The sequence below is a fragment of the Pinus tabuliformis genome, chromosome 4_2, assembly GCF_031772625.1.
Source record: "Pinus tabuliformis cultivar Carrire ecotype Pingquan chromosome 4_2, CPIR1, whole genome shotgun sequence".
Classification (NCBI taxonomy): Eukaryota; Viridiplantae; Streptophyta; class Pinopsida; order Pinales; family Pinaceae; genus Pinus; species Pinus tabuliformis.
The window spans coordinates 661913668-661928009 of record NC_142304.1 but is presented as its reverse complement, the minus strand read 5'-3'; positions in this window follow the sequence as shown (position 1 = coordinate 661928009).

The window sequence follows — 14342 nt, the reverse complement described above, 5'->3', positions numbered from 1 at the left end:
AGTAAGAGATCATCAATCTCCAAGTGGAATCAAGAACTATCAGAGAGAGGACACTAATAAAATCTCAGAAGCTGACTCACCTCCCTTGCAAACATCTATATATGGATCCCTCATCCCAGAGATCCAAAGGCTGGAATTTTGTATCTTGTAAGGAAGTGTTGTTGGTTTCTTGGTGCGATATCATAGTGTTGGGTGATCTAAGCTTTTCATGAGGTGAAGAAGGGCTTTATTGCTGAGAGGATGATGCTGGGTCAAAACAATTGGTTGTAATCCTCTTTGCTCTTTCTTGATTATCAATAAAGTTATTCAAGTTTTCCTCCACATTCTTGTATGATTGATGTTATATGCATTTGTGTGGTCAATATAATCTGGTCCTATAGTGTTTATGATAATAGATCTATGTTATTGGATAGTGTTATGCTGCTTTGATTCTACAGGTGCTCTTTGAAGCTGGGTAGACGAGGAAGCGAGTGGCAAATACCTATCAGAAGGTAGAGGAATCGAGCAAGGAACCAAGCACAAGACAGAGGTTGGTCTCCTTATTCCCCTCTTATCTATTTCTCATAAAGGAAAATGAAAGTAGTTTTTAGTTTGTTTGTTTCTAAGGTAGCTACCAGCCTTAGTGGGACTAGCAGCTCTGCATAGACACTAGTTTTCCCGATAACAAAATGGCGACTCCGCTGGGGAATGAATAGATTGTTTTTTTATCTACATTTGTTTACTTTATAAACTTACAGACGGAGCTTGAAGTCAAGCCAGCTAGCCTTCGAACTGCATTTGCTATGCAAGTGCAAAGTAGACCAATGTTGCTTCAGTCTATCTCAGGGTTTTGTTTATGAATTAAACAATTGATTTACAATCTCTCTAATTTCTCTTGTGGTGGCTCTAGTAACCTCCTTAGATCTACCCCTGTGAGATTTACTAACTACCACTTGATCGGCCATAATCCCTGAACTGAGCTACAAACTGTGTCCCGGAACCCAGCTAAAGTCTCGTCCCTGGTCCATCGCACTGTGTCTTCTTTGAAACCTGAATGCATCACACTTCCCAAGTGTAGTAGGTGCGTTGCATTTCAGTTTCCCTGTGCTACAGGTGCGCTGATCAGACCTCTTCTGCTCTTAGATTTTGGCTTCTGTGTTCACTCTTTTTAGCTCTATTCAGGAGTTTTGCTATCTGTAGTCAGTATACCTCTGTTGGGAACCCCTTTCCTTGCCATTATTCTGCCTCCATTGTGCAAAGAACTGTAAATGTTTTTATGTATTTTGAGCCATTTTCAGTTCTCTTTTACAAAAAGTAGCATAATTGAACTGTCGTTTCTTGATTTGAAAGTGTCGCAAGTGTCGTTTTCAGTCACAGAAGAGAATCTGATTATTCTTGATAGTCGATTACACTGTTACTCTTGTATTTGATTTTAATTAGTAGTTTTTCAAGTGTCGAAAGCAAGTTTTCAATTCTGAATAGCAAAGTGTCGTCATTGTCCTCATTTTGTCTTGAAAAGAAACTTGTTAGTAATGTTGCTTTGAAAAATAATTCAGATTTGTGCTTAGCTTTATTTTTATCATTCACACATTAAGAAGGCTGAAAACAAATACATGCATGTGCATTTGAATTTAGACTATTTGTTGGTTTGATTTAGGACAAGTGCATATAGTGTGTGCTCTCTGCTCTTTGTTGAAAGAACACCATCTCTCTTTCCTTAGTAGCTAGGATTTTCATTGCAAAAAGAAGATTAAACGATTGTTTATCATCTTAGATTGCATTTTAGGAATTGTACATCTACATCATGCGGTGAACCTGAAAGGAAAATCTCTTAAGCAAGATCAACTATAAAATAAATTTAATGAATCTAAAAACGCTTTAGAACCTAACGCACAACATTTAGAAGTCTAGGCTAGAGACGTATTCCGGCGTCGTAAAGCCTGGTAACTGTTGTTTTCACTATTGGTTGGGTGATTCCTCCACTTTGAGACGATAAGTGCCAGTACGTACTGGTGCTCCCACGTACCGTCGAGTATATATTGGGAGACCACAATAGGCTTTATCCTTTATCCATAGGAAGCCGTGTCTGCCGCCCTATCGATCGCAATGCACTGAACACAACATTTGGGAAGATTGACTGTCGTACCATAAAAAGTATTCTACAGTTTTGCGATTGGTTTGGTAATCCCTCTGTCAAGATTTCCAGAGCAGTCCCTTTCGTTCCTTTTTAGACTACTTAAAGGAAAAGGTCCATCTGAGCACTTGTCACTTCAGGCTCATTAAAAATCTAAGGCGACTAGCGTCATCTTTTGTTTTTTCTCGACTCTTAAAAACTGAAAAAACAAGTTGTGTCAAAGCGTCTAAAATTTATTTTAATCAGAATAAACATCACCTTTCCTATGTTGGTCTTAGGTTGAGAAAAATGGAGTCCACCAACCAAGGAGTTTCCCTTGGAGGAAATCCTAGTCCCTTCTCCTCTTGGGGAGATGTTGGTGCACCCGATATGGCCACATTGTCTCTTCCAGGATTGACAATCAGCTTGCCCATATGGCTCTTCTCAACTTCTGTCTTTCAGAACACCGTGATTCCTGAACAATCAAGTCAACAACTAAACGATACTAGAGTTACCCCCCAACCCTCTACTTCGTCCAATTCTTCCTCTCCTCCTTCCTCTTCGCTTGATGAAGCTGGTAAAGCCAAAATCCAAGTAGCTGAGAAGAAGAAGGAGAAGAAGAAGAAAGAGAAGAAGAAGAAGGAGCCAAAGGCGAAAAGGGGCGACTAGGCATCAACTAGCGAAAATCCACATACTGCACCATCCAGGCCTAATGTGTCATTTGCAAAGGAGACCAATATCATCGAGATTGTCCTTGCATCCCTCGGATCTTAAGGGACTGGTTTCCTTGTTTGCACAATTTGGTGTCATCAACCTCTGATGATCATGTTGGAAGTACACCATCAACTAGTGAAAGTGAAGCCCCTGGACAAAAAGGAAAATATAAATTTCCTTGTAAATTGTGTGAAGGCGATCACGCCGTCCACCATTGTCCCTTCTTAGATGAAGCTAAAAGAGTTTTGAACGACCGTCCAGTTTCATTGTTACGGCTTCCTCCTGGATATAAGAAACTCTTGCCGAGTCCGTCACTAGTTGAAAATCTGGCTGACACACCCTTATGGTCGGCCGAAGCGTCTATCATTGAAGATAAACCATCTGAATCCACACCAGACGAAAGTCAAAAGGTCAAGGCGGAAGTTGACCCGGTCTTGCCTTCAGAGGATCAATCTTCAGATGATACAATCACCGAAGAGAACAAGGACGATATCATTCAAATTCTCTTCGTAAGCACAGACTCCGATGAACATGGGGGCAGTCTACCCATTCCCTTACCGTAGGAAGGAAGTTCGTCAGAATCATATCCGGCCGTCTATTCGGTCCCACCTCCAAGTAACCTGGTTGTTTCCTTCGACTGGAATCTACTAGGCAGACCCTGTTTACCAGCCAGTGTACCATTTCGAATCATTGCTCAAATATATAGAATGGTCATGGTCGGTACCATCATAGATGAAGGGGCTTCTGTGAGTATCCTTTCCTCAATTGCTTGGAAAGTTCGTGGTTCTCCATCACTTTTGCCTGAGATGAGAAATCTAACATGCTTTGAAAAAGGAACCAGTCGACCGTTAGGGATCCTTCCCAATGTGTCAATAACGTTGAGAAGGAAAACCGTTCACATGAACGTAATGGTAGTCCAACGACCCCTGGATTATAATCTACTCCTTGGACGCGACTATATTTATTTCATGGGAGCCATTGTCTCCTCACTCTTTAGAGTAATGTGTTTTCCGCACGAAGGAAGAGTGGTCAAGCTCATAGACCAGCTTTCATTTCCCGGTTCACACATAGAAAATAGTCATATACCAACCCTAGATGGTCTTTTCACGAAAGGAATGTCTCATCAATCCCCAGTCCGTCCTCCTTATGAGCACGAGTGATTTGGAGGATATGACTGAAACCCAGGGGGCATGCACCCTGGCCTGTTTCGGCAAGAAAACCTTGGGTATAGGGTAGGATTCCGCGGAGGATATATGACTAGTCTGACACACCCGTCCATTTAGGAAAATGGGATTAGGCTGGAATAAGATTCCCTCGTCAAAGTTATGTGAGTGGAGGCATCTGCGCCACTCACCTTTGTCTATTTCGGTAGACATCACCGAGGAAGTGTTTTGTCTGTGGTACAGATAGAACAATCTTTGGTAACCTGGAAATTTTTCGCTATACCTGGGGGCATGCAAACCTTTTGGCGTGCAAGCAAAGAGCGACCATTTATTTTTTTAAATTTATAGGTCCTCTAACCCTTTAAACTCGTAGGATTGGTCGTTTCCTAACTTGCATAAAGAAAGGATCCGGAGCAAAGCTTTGTAAGGTGCAAGCTCCATAAAAATGGCATCTTAGATGAGACATCCTTATTATACGACTGGATCGAGCAGTTTTAACGCAGAATTCAAGCTCGTTAAAAAATAAACATAAGAAATGAGCAAATGTTCCTCCAGAGTTTAAGCTCATTAAAAAATGAACCAATTTCCGGTAAATAACCATCGTGAATGTATTATCATCAGCCTTTGAAGCCTTGGTCGTGTTCTCATCATCACCTCCACTCTGTATTGGCCGATCATTCACCTCCACTTGATTGTTTACCCCTTTTGAGGAACAGCTGCAAAGAGTGATCCTGTTAGCCATCCTTGTGACACTGCCATGATTGGAAAATTCCAAACCTTACCTGGAATCAGCTGCTACCCAAATCTATCACTCGTTCCTCAAAAAACGAGTCTCCTTTAAGCTCTTTTCAACTGACTCATAAAATATGAAAAGATTGCCGAGCCATTGGCCTCTCCAGCTCGTTAAAGAGACCGGAAGTGCGATCCCTCCTTTAGATTTTAATCTTTTTGGACCTAAGGGATTATTACACAAAAAGATCGAGCGCTTGTTTTTTCAGCTCGTTAAAAGTACCGAAAATTCATCCCTTTTGTATTGTTTTATACTTTTTCGGACTCAAGGGATTATGTGATGAAAAAGGATTTTTGGAGTTTCCTTTACGTCCCTTTTCAGACTCTCTAAAATTGAAAAGGACCGAGTTATCTTTGTCATTAAACTCGTTAAAACTGAATAGCGACAAACTTGTCCATCACAGACAAGAACGAGTTTCACTATCGCTAGGCTCGTTAAAACATAGCGATGGGTTTGCCCGAAGGGAAAATTATAGAACAAGCATATGTTATCCTCCTCAAGCTTGAAAAAAATAAAGAGGTACTAGTCAGCAATGACTGGGGAAAAATTGGGAAGAAAACTTGAAGAAAATTTGTTGGTAGCAAGTCTCTCTTGAACATGACACTTTCACTCCGCAGCTGAGTCGGGTTGGGTTGTTCCATTCACTGGTCACATCACCATGGTTTTGTCACACCATCCATATTTGGGGTTAATGCTACCGATCCATCATTTCAGTGTCGCCGATATTTTCAAGAGAAGTCGCTCAGAGAATTCACCTGTGTCTCATCCACTGTAATACATTCACGCTCCATTATTTCATGACCGCCACCCTGAACCTTATATCACCAGATCGTTTTAACCTCCATTAAAATCATTTTCTCCATTCTGTGTCATTGATGTGGGATTCACTAAGGCCCTACTATGATGGATCGCTTCTTGTCGACATCAGCTCATTATCCAAGAAGTCGATCTAGGAACAACCCCTTCAGTACTTTGAAGCTTGCATGCCTCAATGGCAAGTTTCTCACTTCCAGTGACAGGTTTACATCAATGGCCTTCGACCGAAAGATTTTGCGTGGTGTTCGAAACCAAGTCCCTTATTCACACCACGTAAATTGTACTGTAGTACCTTGAGGTTCATCATCATTATCGGTGATCCCTCTCGCACCTGTTAACAGCTTACATCATTGGCTGGTAATCGGGCGATGTCTTTCCATGTTCAACTCCAGAACATCTCTCACATGGATCGACTTGCACTTTGAGTGAAGATCGAACGAGATTGAAGACCCCGGATCTAGTTTCATCCATCCGGGCTACGATATATATTCAGGAAAATAAAAACATCAAATGTACATCACTGCTGCACAGATAATCATCCAATCTAAGGGATGATGGCTCTACTAGAATCATCAGTCTACACTCAAACGATCGTCTGTCTCATGTACATGAAAATGAATTTATAAAGCTAAGCATGGGAATGCCTGCCTCAGCTAGATCATGAAAATATTATGAAGATAATGTATTGTATTGTATCTTATTACAGGTCGCCTTCCAGCTCGAAAAAACTTCGGATCCTCATGATAAAGCATTTCACCCGACATCAAAAGATTAACGACCTCATGATTTAGGGGGCAACTGTTATAGACATTTTTGGGCATAATGCCCATAAACCAAGGGCTCCTAAGTCCCTAAAGGTGTTGTTCCAACCCCTAAAAGAACAAGGCCAACTGATTACAGCATCTCCCAAAAGTTCTCCATGAAAAACTACTCAAAACTGGTCAAAACTGGACCATTTCACCTGCTCCATGGTCAAAGTGTGTTGCATCCCACCTGAATACACACAGTAGGTGCGATGTATGTTGAAAATCCCTTCTATGGGGTGCGATGGGCGAGAGTGGACAAATGGCAGGGTCAATACGCAAGGTGGAGGATCATGGAATCTTCCAGAAACTTCTCCTGTGACACTTGCCTCTCCGCACTCGCCCAAGGATGAGTAAGAGATCATCAATCTCCAAGTGGAATCAAGAACTATCAGAGAGAGGACACTAATCAAATCTTAGAAGCTGACTCACCTCCCTTGCAAACATCTATATATGGATCCCTCATCCCAGAGATCTAGAGGCTGGAATTTTGTATCTTGTAAGGAAGTGTTGTTGGTTTCTTGGTGCGATATCATAGTGTTGGGTGATTTAAGCTTTTCATGACGTGAAGAAGGGCTTTCTTGCTGAGAGGATGATGCTGGGTCAGAACAGTTGGTTGTAATCCTCTTTGCTTTTTCTTGATTATCAATAAATCTATTCAAGTTTTCCTCTACATTCTTGTATGATTGATATTATATGCATTTGTGTGGTCAATATATATCTGGTCCTATATTGTTTATGATAATAGATCTATGTTCTTGGATAGTGTTATGCTGCTTTGATTCTACAGGTGCGCTTTGAAGCTGGGTAGACGAGGAAGCGAGTGGCGAAGACCTATCAGAAGGGAGAGGAATCGAGCAAGGAACCAAGCGCAAGATAGAGGTTGGTCTCCTTATTCCCCTCTTATCTATTTGTCATAAAGGAAAACGAAAGTAGTTTTTAGTTTGTTTGTTTCTAAGGTATCTACCAGCCTTAGTGGGACTAGCAGCTCTGCATAGACACTAGTTTTCCCGATAAAACCCTTGTTTTTGCTTCACCAATTATTTCTTCTGATATACTCCTATTGTGGGCAAAGTTTTCTTCTAATTGTGTTACTTCAACATTGAGGTTGAGTGCACTTTCAGGATGTATATATTCACTCATATTGGTCAAAATATGAGCTAATTCAACATCATGAAGTAAATCTTGTGGTGGACTTGTGCTGGGAGTTAAGGGAAGTTCTATTTCATCCCTCTCCTCTTCGCTAGTATGCTCTGTTTCCTCCTCAAGTTCTGACTCTAGGTTATCTCTTCCTTCCAGCTGTAAAAGTTGCTCCCTTTCGGGGCTAGATAATTCTAAGGGTTGACTGCTGCTACTCAAAAGGTTTTCAGTTGTTCCTTGACTTGTCTCAGAATATCGTCTGCATTTTTGTGGTCTATTTTCTGTGTTGGAAGTCCTTTTCCTTTTTGGGGCAGGTAAGGCTAACCCCCCTTCTATAGTAAACACTAATTCTTCCCAACTGGTTTGCTGTTGGGCTAGACTGTAGCTTACTATCAACCTAATTAAGCAATGATGGCTTACAACAGTCTCTATATGCTGGAATTTCTTTATGCTTTGAGCAGTTTCATGCAACAAGAATTTCAAATATGCAAGCAAGTTTACAGAACATTTATATTTTAGAACTGCTAATAATTTAAGGTGGCATGGTCTTACCACATCTTTTCTTTCGTCGCATGTGATATAGCTTTGAACGATTCTAGCTAGCTCTGTCCATGGTTCTCCTAGAGATGAAGGTTGAACTCCTTTTCCTTTGACGATCAGGATCTGTCCCTCATCCCGAAAGATGGTAATGGCGTCCTGTAGCCTCAATTTTTTATGCGTCCATATGGGTCTGACTGCTGGTAATCTAGATAGCTCAGCTATGACTGCATCCATCACTGTTATTTGTCTTCATCTTAGTATATAATGATCATCTTGCAAATTCTGTAAAAATTCGATAGCCACGGTTTCATTGGGTTGTTGCAGTCGTGTAAAATATGCAACCCATCCAGCTCGTACTAGAATTTCTCGGGCACCATCGGAAACAGTGAGTGTCTATGGCTCACTGCGTACTGATCATCCTCCCATTTTGTCTAAATTCTGCACATTGTTAGCTTTACACAGGTAACACAACAATACACAAAGCCAATAATGGAACAACAAGTTGTTAAATTCGGATAATACCTTTTTTAGCATAAATACCGTTAAAAACTTGCTATTATGGGATATCATGTAGCTCGATAAAACCAAATGAAAGACTGACACATATGCAAAAGTGTTTTGGAAGTCACCCACACCCCCCTAAAAAATGATAGGTCGCCTTCGAGCGGTTAAATGGAGGAATGACATACTGACAACAATTGTACAGTGGTAAAAATGGCAAGGTGTACATATTTATGAAAAGATCACAAAAATATCGAGTTGTTGAAATTGATGCATAGCATGAGAATTATGAATAAATATGGAGATGCCATGGAGATATGTGAAAAAGGGAAAAAGGACATCTAACATGGGTAAGATGCTATGCGGCCATTATTCCACTTAAACCATTATGATTGACTTTTTTAAACGATATTTCATGCATCAAGGTTCAAAAGGAATTGGGAGCATAATCTCTTTTGAAATAAAGATAAAGAAATAAGAGAAGGGAGTTATAATTACTATTGATGTTGAAAAATATGATTCCAATACTATCAGCAGAGCTCTGTTGCCCACAGGTGTTTATAACCTTGACAGAGTTGCTTTTTCACCCTTTAGAACCATGATCCTCTATGTATACTTAGGAAAGTGCCTTGTGATTTCAGAATGGATGCCATTGTGTTGGCTTGGTAACCAGATGGATCACAATGCCATTCATTGGGAAGGAGTGAGAGGTGGGCAGGTCGGCTCGTGATGAGACCTCCTGTTCCAAGGACTTTTATTTTTATGATGTGTCCATTGGATCATATCCTTAGTGTTGTGGCCATAGTGGGAATGCCACTTCACTGCTTCCTTATGATCATGGTAGGCTCGCTCATGATGAGACCCCCTATCCTCTATCTGAAAAAATGATAGAATTGTTAATAAACATATATACATATTTTTCTTTCCTTTTTCTTTTATCTTATATAGCACTTCCTACTTATATATAGAGGATGGCTCAACACTCCTTAAGAGTAGGATGGTGGAAGAAGTCTGAACATATCAATAGAAGAAAATATACCCTTATTCTTATTCAATGATAATAAGAAAAGAGAATTATGAGAATTAGGGAAGAACCAGCATGGTACAAATAATCAGTCAATTTGGGTCATAGTGAAGATAAAGACAGCAAAGTGATATAGATATTTATGTCCTCCCTTTTTCTAATCAATACAAAGCAATCTCATTAAAAGATGATAATTTCTCTTTGATTTGCTTATTCCAGTAACCTTTAAATTTTGTATTCTTGCATATATGTGTGTATTATTGCCTTCAAAGGATCATGAAGAGTGAAACAATATTCCAAAAAAAACTTCTCAAAAAGAGTGTCGTTCTTTAGGAGGAACAGCAAAAAAAAAATGCACATAAAAAAAGGTGTTGTTCCTTAAAAGGAACCGTCGTTGTTCCTTAGCAGGAACAACAAAAATACAAATGGCACACAAAGCAGTTGTTCCTTAGGAGGAACAATAGAAAGAGAAAAATTGCACACGAAACTAATGTTCCTTAAGAGGAACAACAGCTATTCCTTAAGGGGAACAACGGGAAAAATGGACGCAAGTAGAAGTGTTGATCCTTCGGGGGAACAACATTAAAACAAACCAAAGCAAAACTGTTGTTCCTTAGAAGGAACAACAACAAGCAAGTCATGATGAAACTGTTGTTCCTTCGAAGGAACAACAGCTATTCCTTAGGAGGAACAACAATTGTTCCTTAAATGGAACAACAAAAACAAATGCAAATGGAACTGTTCTTCCTTAAATGGAATAGCAGGAAGAAACACACACGCCATTGTTGTTCCTTAGATGGAACGACTGTTTTTCCTTAAGAAGAACAACAACTGTTCCTTAAATGGAATAGCAGAAATACAAACACACAAGATTGCTATTCCTTAAATGGAACGGTTGTTGTTCCTTAAAAGGAACAGCAGTTGTTCCTTAAATGGAACAACAAAAATACAAACACTTGAAATTGTTGTTCCTTAGAAGGAGCAACACACACAAATATATTGTTCCTTAGATGGAACAACTGTTGTTCCTTAAGAGGGACAACAATTGTTCCTTAAATGGAAAAGTAAAAAGAAATGCACGTGAAACTGTTGTTTCTTAAATGGAATGGTTGTTGTTCCTTAAGAGGAACAAAAATTGTTCCTTAAATGGAACAACACAAAGAAAATGCACACGAAATTGTTGTTCCTTAAATGGAATGGTTGTTGTTCCTTAAGAGGAATAGCATCTATTCCTTAAGAGGAACAACAAAAAGAAAACACATGCAAAATTGTTATTCCTTAAATGGAACGATTGTTGTTCCTTAATAGGGACAGTAGTTGTTCCTTAAGAGGAACAGCAAAAAGAAAACGCACGCAAAACTGTTGTTCCTGAAATGGAACGGCTGCTATTCCTTAAGAGGGACAATAGCTATTCCTTAAGAGGAACATCGAAAAGAAAGAACACAGAAAACCACTGTTCCTTAAATGGAACGATTGTTGTTCCTTAAGAGGGATAGTAGCTATTCCTTAAGAGGAACAGCAAAAAGAAAATGCGTGCAAAACTGTTGTTCTAGAAATGGAATGGCTGTTGTTCCTTAAGAGGGACAACAACTGTTCCTTAAGACGAAAAACAAAGAAGAAAGCACACGGAAAACTGATGTTCCTTAAATGGAATGGTTGTTGTTCCTTAAGAGGGACAGCAGTTGTTCCTTAAATGGAACATCACGCAAATCGTATATACAGGGGACTGTTGTTCCGTAAATGGAATGGCAGTTGTTCCTTAGAAGGAACAACAGCCGTTCCTTAAATGGAACAACACGAAAATTAAATAAAGAGAAAACTATTGTTTCTTAAATGGAACGGTTGTTGTTCCTTAAGGGGAATAACAACTATTCCTTAAATGGAACAGCACAAAAATCTGTAAAAAAAATGCAGTTTATACAAGCAAAATAGAAAGAACAGTCATACAAAATTCAAAAAAACAAATGAGTTATTGACTGGGTCGATGCTGAGGATGGGTTATCCTCTTCAGGGAGAATTGTCATGGTGGAATCTTCCTGTAATTGTTGGCAAAAGGACTCCCTAGTAAGCAGTTTATGATAAAGTCACACTCGATGACCATTCGCTTTAAAAGAATAACTAGATCCATCAATGGTTGCCAATGTAATGGTGCCATTCTCATGCACTTTTTGTATCTCATAAGGTCCTAACCATCTGGTATGGATTTTTTCAGGGAAATCCTGGAACCTGGAATCATATAGGATTTCCCAATCTCCTTCATGGAAGATCTTCTTTTTAATGAGGGCATCATTCCATTTCGTTCTCTGTTGTTGGATTAATGCAGTGTGTTGAAGAGTTGATAGCCTGATTTCATCTAATTCAATGATTTGTTGTAATATATTGATCTAAGCTTCATTTAAATTCAAACCCACTTCTTGGGTTGTTCTTAATGTTTGAATCTCGAATTTGATTGGGAAGATGAGTTCTTTACCAAAGACTAATTGATAAGGTGAATATCCCGTGGTATTTCTCCATGTTGTGCAGTATGCCCAAAAGGCTTATGGCAATCTGGAAGCCTAGTTACGCCTGTGTGATGCAACTGTCTTTGTAAGTATTGCCTCAATTACATTATTAGTACTTTCTACTTGGCCATTTGCCTGTGGGTGGTATCGAGTTGTAATTTTGTGGAGAATATGGTAATTTCTCAATGTTGCAGCAATCTTGTTACCTATGAATTGTGTTCCTCCATCTATAATTATATCTCTCGGTAAGCCATATCGCACAAATAATTGGAAAATAAAATGTATCACTGAATCCTCAGTAGCTCTTGGTAGTGCCTCTACCTCAACCCATTTAGTAACATATTCTATTGCAACCAGTATGTATGCTTTTTTATTGGATGATGGGTTAATAGGACCAATAAAATCTAGCGCCCATCGCTCAAAAGGCTCAATTACTAATTGCGGGTTCAGAGGCATCTCATTAGATTGTCCAGGATGTCCCACCCTCTGGCAGCTATCACAAGCTTGAACAAATGTTTTAGCATCTTTAAAGATAGTGGGCCAGTAATAGCCCGTTTGTAAGACTTTGTGACTAGTTCTACGGTCTGCAAAATGTCTGCCACACGACCCATTGTGGCATGCTTTTGGAATGTCAAACACTTCATCTTCCCGAAAACATATTCTAATGTGCATATCTTCCCCTGTGTGGAATAAGTAGCTCCTGATCCAATATAATTGTGTACTACGCTACACTATTTGTTTTCTTTCATTAGGCATTAGGTGCTTGGGTAATTTTCCTACTACCAAGTACTTTGCAACATCTGCATACCATGGTGTTCTAACAGTAACAACAAATAAATGTTCATCAAGAAATTGATCCTCAACTGCTGTTGCATTAGCTGGCTTTGGCATTCGTGAGAGAAAATCAACTACAGGGTTCTCTTTTCTAGGTCGATACTTAATTGTGATGTCAAATTCCTACAAGAGAATCAACCATCTTTTCACTCTTCCATTTGTAACAAGTTTATTTGCTAAATACTTAATGGTAGAGTGATCTGTATATAAAACTACATGATATCTAGTTATATAATGTCTAAATTTATTTAAAGCATATATTACAGCTAAAAATTCTTTTTCAGCCACAATATAGTTTAATTCAGTAGGAGATAGATTTTAGCTAACATAATCTATTGCATATGGCTTTTTATCTTCTTCCTGTCCAAGAACTGCTCTAATTGTTGTGTCTGAAGCATCAGATGAAATCTGGAATGGCAAATCCCAGTCTGGGCCCCTTAGCACTGGGGTTGTTGATACAAGCCTTTTTAGATCCTCAAAAGCACTGTCACATTTCTCTGTTGAAATGAAATCAATATTTCCTGTTAGTGCATATAAAGGTGCAGCAATCTAAGAAAAAATCTTTATAAATATTCTATAATAACCAGAAATCCCAAAAAACTACGTACCTCTGTTTGTGTGGTAGGGGTAGGTATTAACAAAATTATCTAAATTTTAGCTGGATCTACCTGTATTCTAGCTGCTGAGATATAATGACCTAAGATGAGTCCCTCAGTCATCATCATATGACACTTTTCATGGCTTAAATAGAGCCTGGTGGCAATGCATCTTTGCAGCACTTTTTTTAGTATTTGTAACGTTGGCTCAAAGTCATCCCCATAAGGTGTGAATTCATCCATATACACTTCGAGCCCTTCATTTATCAAATCTAAAAAAATGTTGAGTACAGCCCTCTGAAATGTGGTAGGTGCATTACACAGCCCAAAGGGTAAGACCCTGTAAGCAAATGTTCCCTAAGGGCAGGTAAAGGTAATTTTATCCTGATCTTTAGGGGCAATCTGAATCTGATTGTATCCACTGAAGCCATCTAGGAAATAAAATAATTTCTTTCCTGCTAAAGTGTCCAAGACCTGATCAATGAATGGAAGGGGGAAGTGGTCCTTTTGGGTTGCTTTATTCAGTTCTCTATAATCAACACATATCCACCACTTTCCATTCTTTTTCGGCACCACTACTAATGGAGAGACCCACTTACTGTCAGATGTTGGGTAGATAAAGTTTACATCTAAATGTTTTTGCAATTCAGCTTTCAAAATATCCTTAAGATGAGGATTTAATCTCCACTGGGGTTAGTGAACAAGTCTAGCATCCTTTTCTGTATAGATGTGGTGCGTACACAACTAGGGATCAATTCCTTTCATGTCCGGGTAATCCCATGCAAAGGCTTCTTTGTATTTTCTCAGGAGCTGAACCAGCTTTTGCTC